Below are 16,237 nucleotides of genomic sequence, written 5' to 3'. Positions count from 1 at the left end.
TCAGTATTTTTTGATTAGTGTTTTTCACAAAACAAGAACCTATTAGGCCACGTTCACACATTCAGTATTTGCTAAGTTTTTTACCTCAGTATGTGTAAGCCAAAACCAGGAGTGGGTGATAAATACAGAAGTGGTGACGTGTTTCTATTATACTTTCCCTCTGATTGTTCCACTCCTGGTTTTGGCTTATAAATACTGAGGTAAAAACTCACCAAATACTGAATGTGTGCACATGGCCTTATAGCCTATGGGGCTGTTTACATGGCAATTTTTTTAGACCATGTTTCTGCAACAACAAAAAAAATCATTGAAACATGTCTGTTTTTGAACCCAGTCATGGATCAAACTGACCCATACAGATCTATAGATCCATAAAAATAAACAAAAATCACATAGAGCACATGCGTCAGCCGTGTGTCTGTTTTTTAACATTGCAATAAGCAGGAGACCATTTCTATTTTATTTTTATTTTGCAAGCACTGGTGAAACGTTGGTGGTAAAACCTGACACTGACCAAATATAGATGAAAAATAGATCCGAGACGCTGATGGAAATCAGTTTTCTACTAGTGTTGAGCAAGTATGTTCTGTCCGAGTATGCTCGGGCGAGCACCGAGTATTTACAGCTGCTCGGTGATATGCTTGAATCGCTCCCGTGTGTATGATTTGCGACTGCTTGGCAGCTTTATTACATGTGAGGAATGTCTATTTCTTACACATTCCTCACATGTAATAAAGCTGTCAAACAGTCGCAAGTCATGTACACGGGAGAGATTCAACCATATCACCGAGCAGCTGTAACTACTCGGAGCTCGGCCGAGCATACTCGGCGAAAAGGTTAATAGAACATACTCGCTCAACACTATTTTCTGCCTACGAGAAAGATGATTGAGGTCTGACTTTGGCTTAAGAGTGAATGCCATCATGCAGGCATTTCCTATAAATGATACCACTTCTATATATGTGTTCCTTCCTACTTTTCAGACCTATTTCTAGCTCCACTTCCCGAACAGTGCACAATGTGACACCTACTTCTCCTCTTCATGTAAGTAGGAAGCGAAAGTATAAATGGCGTGGACCAGGAGCCTGCAAGGAGGCGGCCATGTTTATCCCGGCACTATGGTCCAGCAGGGCTTCTTTCACACAGTAGGGTGCATTCACACTGCATCTTTTTTTCCGGTTGTCATGGAGCAGAAGACTCTTCAGGAATCGCTCCTTTACTCTGTAGTTTTGAAAACTTGAGTTTTTGGTTTTTTTTTTTGTTATTTCCTGAGTGCTTTTTTTTTACTAGTGGATTCAGGATGCTTTTTAAATCAATTAATTGATGAAGAAAACACTGACAAAACGCTTTTTAGCCATCCCATTGACTTGTATTGCAAATTACTGAGCGTCTTCCTAACGGAAAACCCCAGAAGAATGAACATGTCACTTCTTTTCAGCACTTGGCAGCTTTCAAAGGCTAAATATGTGCACAGCAAGTAGTTTCGACATTGAAACCAATAAGATAATTCTTTTGATCTGCTTTTTCTGGCGTTCTGGGAGTGGAAAAGATGTTGTGTGAACTTACCCTGAGGGTATGTGCCCATGACATCTTTTACATGCCGGCGTACCCGCTGCGTTTTTGGATCACTATGGTGTTTTTCCTGAAGCGTCCTCTTTGGCCGTTCCTTGACTGTTTTTTCCGTGTCTCTTTTTTTTTTTTGAACTGTATATATAAGCTAGTGAGGAAGGCGCCTGAAAAATGGTCAGGTCACTTCTTTAAGCCGCTTCAAGGCATTTGAAGCCAAGCGGTTTAAACAAGCTGTAAGACACTGAACATGTGCACAGCAAGCCATTTTGACATTTCAGTGCATATGTTCATTCTTTTTTGTATTTTTTATGCACTTTATCAGGCACAAGCCACCTGAAAAAGAAGGCATGTCACATATATGTTCACTGTCATGATAGGACTGATGTCTGACATTAGATAGAGGTGATATTAGTCTGCGTGACACCAGTGTCCCCTCACGCGACTCCTCACACGACCTGCCCTACAGTGACTGAACTACATGCATGTACACGGGTTTAATTTACACAGTTCACCATTACTTGTGGGGAAAAAATGGAGAAATAAGCGTGACAAACTGATATGAAATGTGTGGCCATACATCTGAAGGGCTATCGGAAGCCATTGTGGGTTATAGATAAGTACCCACCAGCAGATAAGCCGTCATCTCTCCTGCTGCCGCTCTCCACAGTTGGAGCCGGTCCAGGTTCTTGCTCCGATCAGAATGTGTCACATTTGATTGCTCACAAGTACCAGCCCGCAATCACAAAATCTGAGCCGTCTAATTAGCTAAACATTTCATACAGGGAGCACAGATGAACAATCTGCTCCGCGCACAATGGGATCAGCTTCTTTCTTACAAAAGTACATTTTTTTATATGCACATTTAAAGAGTAACCATTGCTTTAAATTACATTTTTATCCCATAAATCAATAGTACACATGAAAATAAGCAGCTTTACAATATATCTTATCAGATAAATCTGCTTCTTTCTCTGCCAGAATTAAATCAGTCATCAAAACTCTCAATTCTGAGGTAAAATCTGTATTCAGTGAGGACAGACTTTCCCACTACTGAGATAGGAGATGGCATTAGTGCCAGTGACACTGTTCTTTTTAAGAGTGACGCGTGGCATGGCTGAAGTGAGCCCTCAGGTCGCCACTGGTTAAGGCCAGTTTCACACGTCTGTATAGCGCCGGTACCGGAAAAAACGGTACTGAAGATATCCGCGTCCCATGTGTCTGAATGTGTCAACCGTGTGCCGCATCAGGATCACACGAACGGCACCTGGGAATCAGCGCTACAGTTAGAACTGTTCCCAAGCGCCGGTTCTGAACACTGGCCTCATCATGGTTCCCTGCAGATGCTGTGATCAGCACCAGCAGGGACAGTGATGAGGGTAGTAGTGTCTGCTCCCACAGTGTCCCCACCTGTAAAAATAAGAAATAATAAAATCCAAGCTCTCACCTTTCCTAGGTGTCCCCCGATGTAATCCATGCGACTGCTGCCGCAGAGGAGCTGGGCAGAATGAGCGGCTCCAGAGCTGAGCTCAGGAGCAGTGTCCTGTCACTCACTGAGCTCCAGCTCAGTCTCCCCGTCAGCAGCAGTCGCATGGATTACAGCGGGGGACACCTAGGAGAGGTGAGAGCGTGGATTTTATTATTTTATTCTTATTTTTACAGGTGGGGACACTGCAGGAGCAGACACCACTACTCTCATCATTGTCCCAACTGGTGCTAATCGCAGCGCCGGCAGGGAACCATGATGAGGACCGTGTTCAGAACCAACGCTTGGGAACAGCACTAACTGTAGCGCTGATACGTGTCACACGGATGACACACGGATGTCATCCATGTGGTATGTTTTGCGGACTGTGTATCCGGTCCGCAAAACACACTGAGATGTGCAGACTCATTTATTTGAATGGGTCTGCGTGTGTCAGTGTCTCCGATACGTGTGGAAACTGTCACCACTCGTACCGGAGATATGGACGTGTAAAAGAGCCCTTAGTCTGTGTTCACGCAGAGTTTTCTGAGGACGTGTTCGAAGCGGCTCTCCTCCAAAACCGTTTGAAGAACTATTCCTATTCATTTCTATGGGAAATCAAGGTTCATCAATTCAAGAGTTTCTTTGGCTTTGAACACCTGGTGGGAAAATAGGAAGTGACTAGTCACTTACATGGCAGGACGTGATGGCGCCCACTTTACACTAGGCACTGTAAAACCATGCTCGTACAACTCAGAAAATGTTTCATCCTTCAAAAAAACTCCACCTGGAACATACCCCTAAGGTTATGTTCACAATGAGTTTTTGAGGCATACAAATCCAACAAATTTTTCAAGTGGAAATTGCTTCAGGAAACGTTCCTTTATTGGAGATTTTTACATAGCATGAAAAAAAATACATGGCTGCTAGTTTCCAGATACCGTGCTGCTCTTGTCCTTGGGCTGTGACTAGTACTGAAGCTCAGCCCCAGTCATTTCACAGAGGATATGCTGAGATACCGGGCACAGTCGATGGACACGAGGGTTGCGGTTTCCTCCTTACCTATTCAAACCCTGGGATGTTCCACTGACATCAAATCTATCATTCATGACGGCTGCAGCCAATTGTTTGGATAGTGATTGGCTGCAGCAGTCATGTGATGTCCGTGCTGCAGGACTGGTGGTGGTACCACTAGAGCTCCAGCACTACAGTACTGCTTCTGGTGATTATAAATACATTTCCTTCTCCTGGTTCTAAAAAAGTGCAACTCACTAATCAAAATCAGAATATTCAGTATCTGTCCGACGTTCCCATCTACTCAGAATGGCTCAGAGTCCCACATAGGCAGAATACTCCCCCAATGTCAAAACTCTGATCTTCGTAGTGCCCATTGCCAATAACCTTGACTGACACTTTTATGGCATCTCCTAAAGGGTTGTGTTGTTTAGGGAGTCCCCTAATAGAGGGTAGTTCACAATGAAGACTAGCCCTGGGGCTCAAGAAGAGCACGTCTCACCAACCCAGAAAACCATTGGTGATTACTATAAGCAACTGATAGACAATTAGGGCTCATTCCGATGCCCGTGCAAATCGAAACAGACAAATTACTCACAGCACTATGGACCAAGTATAATTCAGAGCATTCTCCTGCGGAGGGACGCACCGTCCAAGAGCCCTAGGAACCCACTTGGAAGCAACATATGTACAAATATAGAAGACTGCATCCACACCGGGTGATGAAAATCCAAAAAATCCTTTAAAGGTATGTGCACATGGTCAGTATTGGCAGCGCTTTGAATGCAGTATACTTTATGCTGCGTCCAAAGTGCAGCACGCAGGTGAATCCGCATGTGTTCATTTAACCATGTGGATTCACCGCATCCTATACATTGCAGTGATATCATTTCTCTTGTGGAGACTAACGACTCTGCAAGAGAAATTGACATGCTGCGGTCTGGAAAGACGCGCCGCATGTATGTGTCCTCAGGTGATCCACAGGAGCACAGAGACACATAGTGGACATGGGATTTGTATAAATTCCATCCACTGTGCTGTAACATCTGGCTGCCGCAGATTGCACGCAGCGTAAGGGTACGTGCACACTAATCATGTGCACGTACCCTTATTCTGCCATACAGGTCAAGACGTTGTATCCCGTATAACAGCCGGATTGGACCGCAATGCACGGACAGGCCGTGGGTCCACCGAAGCTGTCAGGATGGCCAGTCCGTGCATTAGTGGTCCGTGCTCAGCCCGAATGGTACAGATGACTGAATGAGCCCTTAGTTAGTAGCTTGACAAGAACTGAAAGATTTCCAGAATTACAATTTTTCTAATGCAAATCCAAATCACTACAACATGACTAAATACAAATGTAATAATAAAGGAAATGTAATATGAAATAATCCATGTGACAGGTCTGTGCTCCTCTCGTGAGCTAGGCAGAGGCAGACAGAAGGAAGCACTGATAGAAAAATAGTTACCTGCAAGGGGAAAACCCCAATCTCTACAGGAGTCAGTGACCCGTTAGCTGGGACACAAGATCAGAAGCAATTTCACTTATGCCAGAAGCGCTTCCCTCTTCCCCTCCATAACATCCACTGACGACACCAGATCAATGTATTGACAAGTATAGATCCGGTCACCAGTGACAACTACGCCTGCATGCAATGGCTGGACATTAGGTAATCAGCCCTCAGCCTGATCATCAGCAGCTCCAGGGCAATGGCCAAATGGTACAGCCAACAAAATACTCCCATGGTCAAAGTGCAGTTAATCTTTATTCAAACAAATACCAACATATAAAAGACAATTTATATGTTACCGGTCATCCATCTTACTGGGGGCAGGGCAGCCTTGTCAGGAGAACATAGATCTACCTCCAGAGTTGAGGGAATGGCTGTATGGGGCTTGCGGCCCAGTAGAAATGATACCTTCTATGTAGAGATCCGATGTGGGAAGTCTAGTGTAGAAGCCATATGGAAATCAGGCTGGACGTGCACTGGGGGTGTGGCTGAAGCAGCCCAGTTACACTGACACGCCCATGTGCACTTCCAGCCTGATTTCCATATGGCTTCTACACTAGACTACCTCGGATCTCTACAAAAAAGGTCGCCCCTGTGTAAAATAAGCGGCCGCTGATTAGTGTGAGCGCTGCAGCCAAGCTTGTAAGAAACTCACAGTATGACCACTGCAGCCCCTTACTGTGGTCACATGACCACCCGGGGACCTGGACAATCTGTATAGGGGGTTTCTATTATACATAACACCAGCTGGTTGCCCAAATAGCGGACAGCCCCTGTAAGTCGTGGTGTGCCAGGGGCTCTCCCATGTCAGAGAGCAGATGACAGCTGGCGGCCATTATCCAGGTGACCCCATGGCCGGGGACTATTGGGGCATGGTCCTCTGTCCAGACTTTCCCGGACTTCCTCTCTGAGGCCTCCGGCAATGGACGTGTTAATCAGCTAACCCCACCGATGGCCCCTCCGCATCTGAGCCCGGTCACTCCGGATACAGACCCCTCCATACCGCGCACTGCGCTAATCACAGAGCCGGGTGCCGTCCCCGGACACCACACAGCCGCGTTCACACCACTAGTCCTGGCCATGCTCCATCCTCCCAGCAAACAGGCAGGGCCCTCTCCACCCCCCGCCAGGACATCTCTGCCCAGGACCCCACTACACCCCAGAGAGTGACCCGGATTAACCCATTCCTACATCCCCAGGCCCTCTCTCACCTCTTCCCAGCTCCGCCGCTCCCTTCAGTCTTGTTGCCGTGGTAACGCCCAGGGGGCGGGCTTTCCCAAGTCGTGTGCTCATTGATGCGATGAATCCGTCACTCAGAATGTAAAGCTGGGAAGCGCCTGGCAGATGGGGGCGTGGTCAGTCATGATCTCAGAGCCTGATTGGCTGTCTTCACTGTCACACACGGACGAGATGTCCCGGACTCTGACTTTTATTACTGTGGGAGAACAGAGTGGTCCCATAATGCACAGCGATGGTGTCAGTCATAGAGGGAGCTGAGTGGGGGCAGCGGTTGTAGGACATGTGCCCTCTACAGTCAGTGCGGTGTGTGTGCACTGGGGCTGCGGAGCCCTACAGCTCTGTATGGCCATCAGTAATAGTGAGGAAACGGATAACTGCCTGATCCATCCGCAGAGGGATGACTGGAGGTGGGCATGCTATGCAGCACCAGTGGTGACACTTCCCCAGCGACCCCTATGGATAGTGGATAGCTTCCATACAGGAAGGGGCCATTATAGGGGACATTGTTAAGGAAAGTGGCCTGGGCTCAGTATTACAGGATTGGAAAGACCGGCTATGTTCACACTAGTCGTTTTTTTCACTGCAGCAAAACCTGATCTCTTGCCAAGAAAGATGCTGCAGCAAAAACTGATACTGTAAAATGCAGCTGAAAATTTGCATAAAAAACGCCTAGTGTGAATATAGCCTTACAGTATGGGGGCCAGAATGAAGAATATACATTATTAGTTTTTGGTAGCAAGTGGGGGACGTAATTACTGTATAGGGTCAATTGGGGGATATTATTAATTAATAGGGCTAATTTGGGAACATTATTACTGTATGGGGCCCTAATAGTTGACACTATCGCTTCATATTGTTTGCCATTAAGAATATTCCCCATTGTGGCCCATACATTATTAAATTATGGAGCCACAATATAGGATGTTCCAACTATATTGAGACATAAAAGGTGGACGCCATTACTGTACGGGAGAAGATATAGTACTGAATTGCTGCCACTGAGGATGGGGCATTACTGTTGTATTTGAGCACAAAGATGGATATTACTGCTGAGTAGGGCCATAAAGAGGAATTTTACTATGGCACAGCAGCCACATGCATTAGTACTGTATGGGGGCTACAGTGGGGGGAATTTCTACTATAAGGGGGTCATAAAGGAAGACTTCACTACTGTAATGTATTTTATGCTGTTACTATAGAATGAAGCAAAGAGAGGTACTTTTACTGTGCAGGGCACTATGGTTGTACTATTGCACTTTACTTCTTTATCTGGTTCAGTGTAGAAGTGGGGTAAAAAGTGAGGAGGGTGTTCTAGAAGCAATCAGCCATAGATATCTATGTGTTTCTTCTACCAGGACTCGCCTCTGCAGAAAGTAAGATTGCTCTCAGTGGGAAAAACAAGATAATCTTGTAGTTATGATACCTTTTAATGGCTAACAAAAATAAAATAAATGATGTTACAAGGCAAGCTTTTGGGACAACTTAGGCCCCTTCCTCAGGCATGGTATGGAATAACATGATATATGAAAAAACACAAATATATACACACAAAGAAAACCGAAAAGCAAAGCCAATGCATGGCATAATAAATTGAAATTTAAATAAACAAACTGAGTTTGGAGAGTGAGTCCTTAATTGGATTAGATTAGTGTTGTGAAAGTTTTATGGCCCCAATATCCATGTAAGATCATAGGCCTGCTGCCCTCACTGTCTTTGGAGCAGATTCCTCAGATTTTGTAGTGAGACATAAATCCTCCTGACAGATTTATTCCTGTGTGGATGGTGCCAAAGACACTAATTAGTTTGTATTCCCTCACCCTTCGATGTTTTTGCGATTTAAAGTTTCCTTTTACTATGACAACTTTCATATTGTTGATGTTGTGTCCTGAACCACAGAAATGTTTGGCCACTGGTACCTGTTTTTTTTTATCTGTAATCGTGTGGCGATGAGACCTCATCCTTGCTCTCAGTTTTTGTCCTGTTTCTCCCACATAGAGACCCCCAATAGGACATACAGTGCACAGAATTAAGTACACCACATTGGAGGAGGAATATGTGAATGTCCCGGGAATCTTATATTCCTGCTGTGTGTTGGGAATCTGTATCCTCTCTTCGGTCTCTACATGGGTGCAGGTTTTGCAGCTCTTCACATTGCAAGGAAAAGTTCCTATTGGTGTATCTGAGGGCATTGAACTTCAGATCATGATGTTTCTTACATTTTGATCTTGCCTGTAGCACAGCAAGGGGAGGTCTTTGAATATTGTTTTAGCCGGTCATCCTTGTGTAAGATGTAGTGAAGTTTTTTAGCAGTTTTTCTCAGTACCTCAGGCTGTGGATTGTAGGTCACCACCAGAGGTACACGATTATTTTCCTCTTTTTCTCCGTACTGAAGTAATTGACTTCTAGGGATCCTTGTGGCTCTAATGATCTGGTCATCAATGGAGGTGGTGCGGTAGCTTTGGTTTAAACATGTCTTTTTAAGATGGGTTAGGTGTTCATCCCTGTCCGTTGGACTGGAACAGATATGATTATATCTAAGGGCCTGGCTGTAAACGATGGACTTTTTAATGCGTTTCCGGTGGAAGCTGTCCCATCTGAAGTATGTTGGACGGTCAATTGGTTTCCGATACATTGATGTCTGGATTGAACCATTTTGAATATTTATGGTGGTATCCAGACAGTTGATTTCCATTTTTGAGTGCTCCAATGTTAAGTTTATGGTGGGATGAAATCTATTGAATTTGTCATGGAATTTTAGAAGTTCTTGTTCAGACTCAGTCCAGATTATTAAGATGTCATCAATGTAACCAAAATAGGCCAGGGGTTTGATGGAGCATGATGCTAGAAAGTCATTTTCCAGTTTCGCCATGAAAAGGTTGGCATACTGGGGTGCCAATTTGGTGCCCATAGCAGTTCCAGTGCGCTGCAGCTATAGTTCCTCGCCGAAAGAGGAAAAGTTATGTGTGAGGATAAATCTGGTGAGTCTTAATACAGATTCGGAAGGGATCCCATTAGCTTCAAGAAACATTTGGCAAGTGGATAATCCATCTTCTGTCTGGTAGAAGAAGTCATAGCAGTCTGCGCCAGATGAAGAAGAAAAGAAAAAATGAATTAATTCATTTGGATGCTTTACCGATAAGTCACTGGATTTACCTGTACTATATGTACTTATACAATTTACACCTCTCTGGTGTATAATGTCCCTGATGGTAATATTAGTGTGGGTTTTGATAGTGATCACTATGGTGATATTATTCAGTTACTATGTGGTCCAGTCATAGTGTGGCGCTATGTATCCCTTGTATATGAAATTATTGGTATATTGATCTTGGTATGGTAAGGGGGAAGAGTATTGATCTTGGAGCCCAGAGCTTGATAATTGATCCCCAGTCCTGAAGATCAGAGCTTCCTGACAGTTCCAATGCTAGGTCAGAGAGAATTTCCACTTTGTGCACACAGACAAAAACTGTGACTTTGTGAGGGGGGTATGGACAGTGGGCTATTTTTCTTTACAGTTGAAACATATGGAAATGTGTTTCATGTAGAAAACACATGGTCAATAGCAGCACAAAACCACAGCAACTCGTGGTAAAACTAGTTCAGCTTTGCTATGCTTTTTTTAGCCACTTGATACACTAAAACAAAAAAGGCCCGTTCACAGAAAAGTACAAAAAGGAAAGTTTTATTAATAAAATTGAAACATACACAGAGATCTGTTACTTTTTCCACAACATTTTATTTTTTAAGTAAGCAAAGAACATACAAATTATTTCTACAGGAGCCAAGTAACATCTTTTTTTCATTTCCCCCAAAAATGCATTGGTTTGTTTAGACTCCGAGGTGTTCAATGAATTTTATAATTATAAACGGGATTGCAGAATAGGAGTAATCTTGATTGGATTTCTTAGTAGTCTCATAAAATCCGAGATTACTCCCAATTCTGACAAGCTACAGGTGCATTTCACAAAATAAGAATGTCATCAAAAAGTTAATTTATTTCAGTTCTTCAATGCAAAAAGTGGAACTCGTATATTATATAGTCATTACAAACAGAGTGATCTATTTCAAGTGTTTATTTCTGTTATTGTTGATGATTATGGCTTACAGCCAATGAAAACACAAAAGTCATTATCTCAGTAAAATACAATAATTAACAAAAAACACCTGCAAAGGCTTCCTAAGCATTTAAAAAGGTCCCTTAGTCTGTTTCAGTAGGCTCCACAATCATGGGGAAGACTGCTGACTTGACAGATGTCCAGAAGGCAGTCATTGACACACTCCACAAGGTCCCAGAGTTCCAATTTTCATTTGGAAATCAAGGTCCCAGAGTCTGGAGGAAGAGTGGAGAGGCCACAATCCAAGCTGCTTGAGGTCTAGTGTGAAGTTTCCACAATCAGTGATGGTTTGGGGAGCCATGTCATCTGCTGGTGTAGGTCCACTGTGTTTTATCAAGACCAAACTCAGCGCAGCCGTCTACCAGGAAATTTTAGAGCACTTCATGCTTCCCTCTGCCGACAAGCTTTTGGGAGCTGGAAATTTCATTCTCCTGCAGGACTTGGCACCTGTCCACACTGCCAAAAGTACCAATACCTGGTTTAAAAACAACAATATCACTGTGCTTGATTGGCCAGCAAACTCGCCTGACCTTAACCCCATTGAGAATCTATGGAGTATTGTCAAGAGGAAGATAAGAGACACCAGACCCAACAATGCAGACGAGCTGAAGGCTGCTATCAAAGCTACCTGGGCTTCCATAACACCTCAGCAGTGCCACAGGCTGATCGCCTCCATGCCACGCCGCATTGATGCAGTAATTGATGCAAAGGGAGCCCCGACCAAGTATTGAGTGCATTTACTGAACATACATTTCAGTAGGCCAACATTTCGGATTTTAAAAACATTTTTCAAGCTGTTATAAAGTATTCTAATTTACTGAGATAATGACTTTTGTGTTTTCATTGGCTGTAAGCCATAATCATCAACATTAACAGAAATAAACACTAAAAATAGATCACTCTGTTTGTAATGACTCTATATAATATATGAGTTTCACTTTTTGCATCGAATAACTGAAATAAATTAACTTTTTGATGATATTCTAATTTTGTGAGATGCACCTGTTTTTCATCCCACAGCAATACTAAAATTTGCTCCTTTGAATTGACCAACCCTAGCCTAGTCCATACATTTAGGATCTTTCATTCCAGGTGGGAACAATGGATTTCCAAAAACGAATAGCAAAGGTGAGACTAAAAGAAGGATTCACAGGTATTGTCTACAACATTTAAACACAGCTATAGGAGAAATAGGAAATCTTTGGGTGTAAACTAGGCTTGTGTTATCAGTCCTATCTAACCACATAAGACTTTTCAAAGGAATTAAATCAATTTCAAATAATTAGATTTAAATTATTTTAAAGAGACAATTTATAACATCCAGGAGGAAGTCATTTTGAAATCCCCTATTAAAGGGGGTGTCCTGTACTTTAATACTGATGGCCTATACTTAGGATAGGTCATCAATTCCAGATCAGTGGGACTGTGACACCCTTCACTCCTGCCGATCACCTTTTCCCTGTGCCAGAGACAGCCAGATGTGCTTGGTTGCATAGGAGAAAATGACAGCGCCATCAACTGCATAGTGACCACAGCGAGATACTGCAGATCCAGCCCTATACAACTGAATAGGGGTGGATGTGCAGTACTTGGCCTTGGCCAAAATACAGGTGACAGAGCTGTGCTGTGTAGCTCCACAACTGATCACATCCGGCCGGCATCGAGAACAGCTGATTGGCATGGGTGCCAAGTGACAACCCATCTGGTATTATCCTAACGATAAGCCATCAATATTAGAGTACAACTATCAATATTAAAGTACCGGACAACCCATTTAACATAAATTTAATTCCCTCTCACACTTCCTCCTTTTCACTTTCAGACTTTGACCCAATCAGATATGAAGTAGGTGTCTCTCTTCTGCTCATCCCACTAATTGCATTAGTGATGCTATTCCGTCACAAATCATCATCACACCATTCCAGAAAAAACATCTGTTGACACATCCTGATCAGCTCATTACAGACCGCTCTGTAATCTCTGTATCATATGAAAAGCTTGATCTATGGTTGCCAAATGCCCTATTTTTATAATAGCGCTTATCATGCCAGTGACTCGCACGGTTTGTAAGCGCCATCCTACTCACTGCGTGAACCCCTCTGCTCCTCCCAATGTTAGACCATCTCACTCAACGGCCTCCTGCAAACACTTCCAGCACTGCTACATCTTCCTGTTGCTGGAGAGTCTTCACCCAGCTATTACATGTATTATGTCCTCATGGATTAAATAAAGATTATGACATTACACTGTGTTCCAAATTATTATGCAAATAATATTTTCTCAGATTTTCCCAAATTACCTATATGAATTGCAGTCATTGTAATTTTCCAGTTAAATAACTATTAGAGTACAATTGAAAGGTTTTTGTACAAACTGCCTATGATAACAGTATATTTTTAAAAAAATAAAAAACTCAAACTTCACTCAAAATGCATGTTCCAAATTATTATGCACAGCAGAGTTTTCAACCTTTTCATTTTAATAAAGAACAAAAAAATGGTCATTTTTGAAATTATAAGCATTAGCAGGTTATTACAAACTGAAATCAAACAGTTTTCAACTCAAAACTTTATTCTAGGTGATGTTACATTTGCACATAGGACCCCTTGTTCGAAAGGAGCTTCTGAACTCTCTCGTCCATTGAATTTGTCAGGTTTTGGATGGTTTCTGCTTCAATTGTTTTGCATGAGGACAGAATACCCTCCCAGAGCTGTTGCTTAGATGTGAACTGCCTCCCGCCATCATAGACACTCCTTTTGATGATGCTCCAGAGGTTCTCAATGGGGTTGAGGTCAGGGGAGCATGGGTGCCACACCATAAGTTTGTCCCCTTTTATGCCCATAGCAGCAAGAGATGCAGATGTGTTATGTGCAGCATGAGACGGGGCATTATCATGCATGAAAATGATCTTGCTGCGGAATGCACGGTTCTTCTTCTTGAACCATGGAAGGAAGTGCTGTTTGAGAAACTCAACATACATTATGGAGTTCATCTTTACCCCTTCAGGGATCCTAAAAGGGTCGACAATCTCTCTCCCCATGATTGCAGCCCAAAACATTACTCCACCTCCTCCTTGTTAGCGCCGTAGCCGTGTTTGCATGGGGTGTCCATCAATCAGCCATCCTCCACTCCATCCATCTGGACCATCGAGATCATTTCATGCATGATAATGCCCCGTCTCATGCTGCACATAACACATCTGCATCTCTGGCTGCTATGGGCATAAAAGGGGACAAATTTATGGTGTGGCACCCATGCTCCCCTGACCTCAACCCCATTGAGAACCTCTGGAGAATCATCAAAAGGAGTGTCTATGATGGCGGGAGGCAGTTCACATCTAAGCAACAGCTCTGGGAGGGTATTCTGTCCTCATGCAAAACAATTGAAGCAGAAACCATCCAAAACCTGACAAATTCAATGGACGAGAGAGTTCAGAAGCTCCTTTCGAACAAGGGGTCCTATGTGCAAATGTAACATCACCTAGAATAAAGTTTTGAGTTGAAAACTGTTTGATTTCAGTTTGTAATAACCTGCTAATGCATATAATTTCAAAAATGACCATTTTTTTGTTCTTTATTAAAATGAAAAGGTTGAAAACTCTGCTGTGCATAATAATTTGGAACATGCATTTTGAGTGCAGTTTGAGTTTTTTATTTTTTTTAAAATATACTGTTATAGGCAGTTTGTACAAAAACATTTCAATTGTACTCTAATAGTTATTTGACTGGAAAATTACAATGACTGCAATTCATATAGGTAATTTGGGAAAATCTGAGAAAATATTATTTGCATAATAATTTGGAACACAGTGTATTTTGTATGAGATGTATAATCGTTTTTTCTTTTCCCTTTTCCAGACTTCTCAAATACATGAATTATTAATTTTTGTGGATGCGCTTTCTCTACATGGAATTATGGAAAAAAGGAAATGGATATTATTTTTGGATAAAACTATATGGAGGCAAGAATGTGGAATTAATTATTATTTATTATGGCGCCATTTATTCCATGGCGCTTTACATGTGAAAAGGGGTATACATCGCAAAAACAATTACAATAATCTTGAACGAAAACGAGTCAGCGACTGGCACAGGAGGAGAGAGGACCCTGCCCGCGAGGGCTCACAGTCTACAAGAGATCGGTGAGGATACAGTAGGTGGGGGTAGAGCTGGTCTTGCAGCGATATGGTGGAGCTAGGGTTACTGCAGGTTGTACGCTCGTTGGAAAAGCTGGGTCTTCAGGTTCCTTTTGAAGGTTTCCACAGTAGACGAGAGTCTGATATGTTGGGGTAGAGAGTTCCAGAGTAGGGGGGATGCACAGGACAAATCTTGTATGCGATTGTGGGAAGAAGAAATAAGAGGGGAGTAGAGAAAGAGATCTTGTGAAGATCGGAGGTTGGGTGCAGGTAAGTACCAGGAGACTAGGTCACAGATGTATGGAGGACACGGGTTGCGGATGGCTTTGTATGCCAAGGTTAGGGTTTTGAACTGGAGTCTCTGGGCAATGGTGAGCCAGTGAAGGGATTGACAGAGGAGAGGCCGGGGAATAGCGTGAGCATAGGTGGATAAGTTGGGCAGCAGAGTTTAGGATAGATTGGAGGGGTGTGAGAGAGTGGTAGAAGGGAGGCCACAGAGCAGGAGCTTTTAGTATTTGAGGCGTGAGATGATGAAGGCATGTACTAGTGTTTTTGCAGATTCTTGGTTGAGGAATGTGCGGATCCTGGAGATATTTTTGAGTTGGAGTTGGCAGCAATTGGAAAGGGCTTGGATATGTGGTATGAAGGAGAGATTAGAATCCAGGGTCACCCCGAGGCAGTGAGCTTGTGGGACTGGGGAGAGTGGGCATTGACTTTGATGGATAGGTAAGATGGGGGGTTGAGTGAGATGGTGGAAAGATGATGAATTCAGTTTTATCCATGTTAAGTTTTAGAAATCTAACAGAGAAGAAGGATGAAATAGTGGACAGACATTGTGGGATTCTGGTTAGTAATGAGTTGATATCAGGTCCAGAGAGGTAGATCTGTTAGTCATCAGCATAGAGGTGATACTGAAAGCCATGAGACTCTATGAGCTGATACAAGCTGAAGGTGTAGATGAAGAAGAGCAGGGGTCCTAGAACTGAGCCTTGGGGGACACTGACTGATAGGGGGCGAGATGAGGAGGTGGTGTTTGAGTGGGAGACGCTGAATGTCTGGTCTGTTAGGCATGAGGAGATCCAAGATAGGGCCAGGTCTGTGATGCCAAGAGATGAGATAATCGGTAATAAGAGGGAATGGTCTACTGTGTCAAAGGCAAATGACGGGTCCAGAAGGAGGAGGACAGAATAGT

General features: G+C 43.3%; 1 protein-coding gene across 2 annotated transcripts in view; it reads right to left on the bottom strand.

The window, feature by feature from the left end:
- ELMO2 (engulfment and cell motility 2) overlaps window positions 1-6,864 on the bottom strand; it is a 46,029-nt gene extending 39,165 nt beyond the window's left edge. For both annotated transcript variants that reach the window (XM_073683878.1, XM_073683879.1), the window contains exon 1: window positions 6,768-6,864. The gene's annotated coding sequence lies outside the window, so the exon portion shown is untranslated. The remainder of the gene's footprint in view (window positions 1-6,767) is intronic.
- Between the last annotated feature and the right edge of the window lie 9,373 nt (window positions 6,865-16,237).

The sequence above is a fragment of the Phyllobates terribilis genome, unplaced genomic scaffold (genome assembly GCF_046119375.1).
Source record: "Phyllobates terribilis strain yellow unplaced genomic scaffold, ASM4611937v1 Scaffold_5__5_contigs__length_657084704, whole genome shotgun sequence".
NCBI lineage: Eukaryota > Metazoa > Chordata > Amphibia > Anura > Dendrobatidae > Phyllobates > Phyllobates terribilis.
Note: the sequence above shows the minus strand (reverse complement) of the source record. Positions and strands in the feature narration are given on the sequence as shown.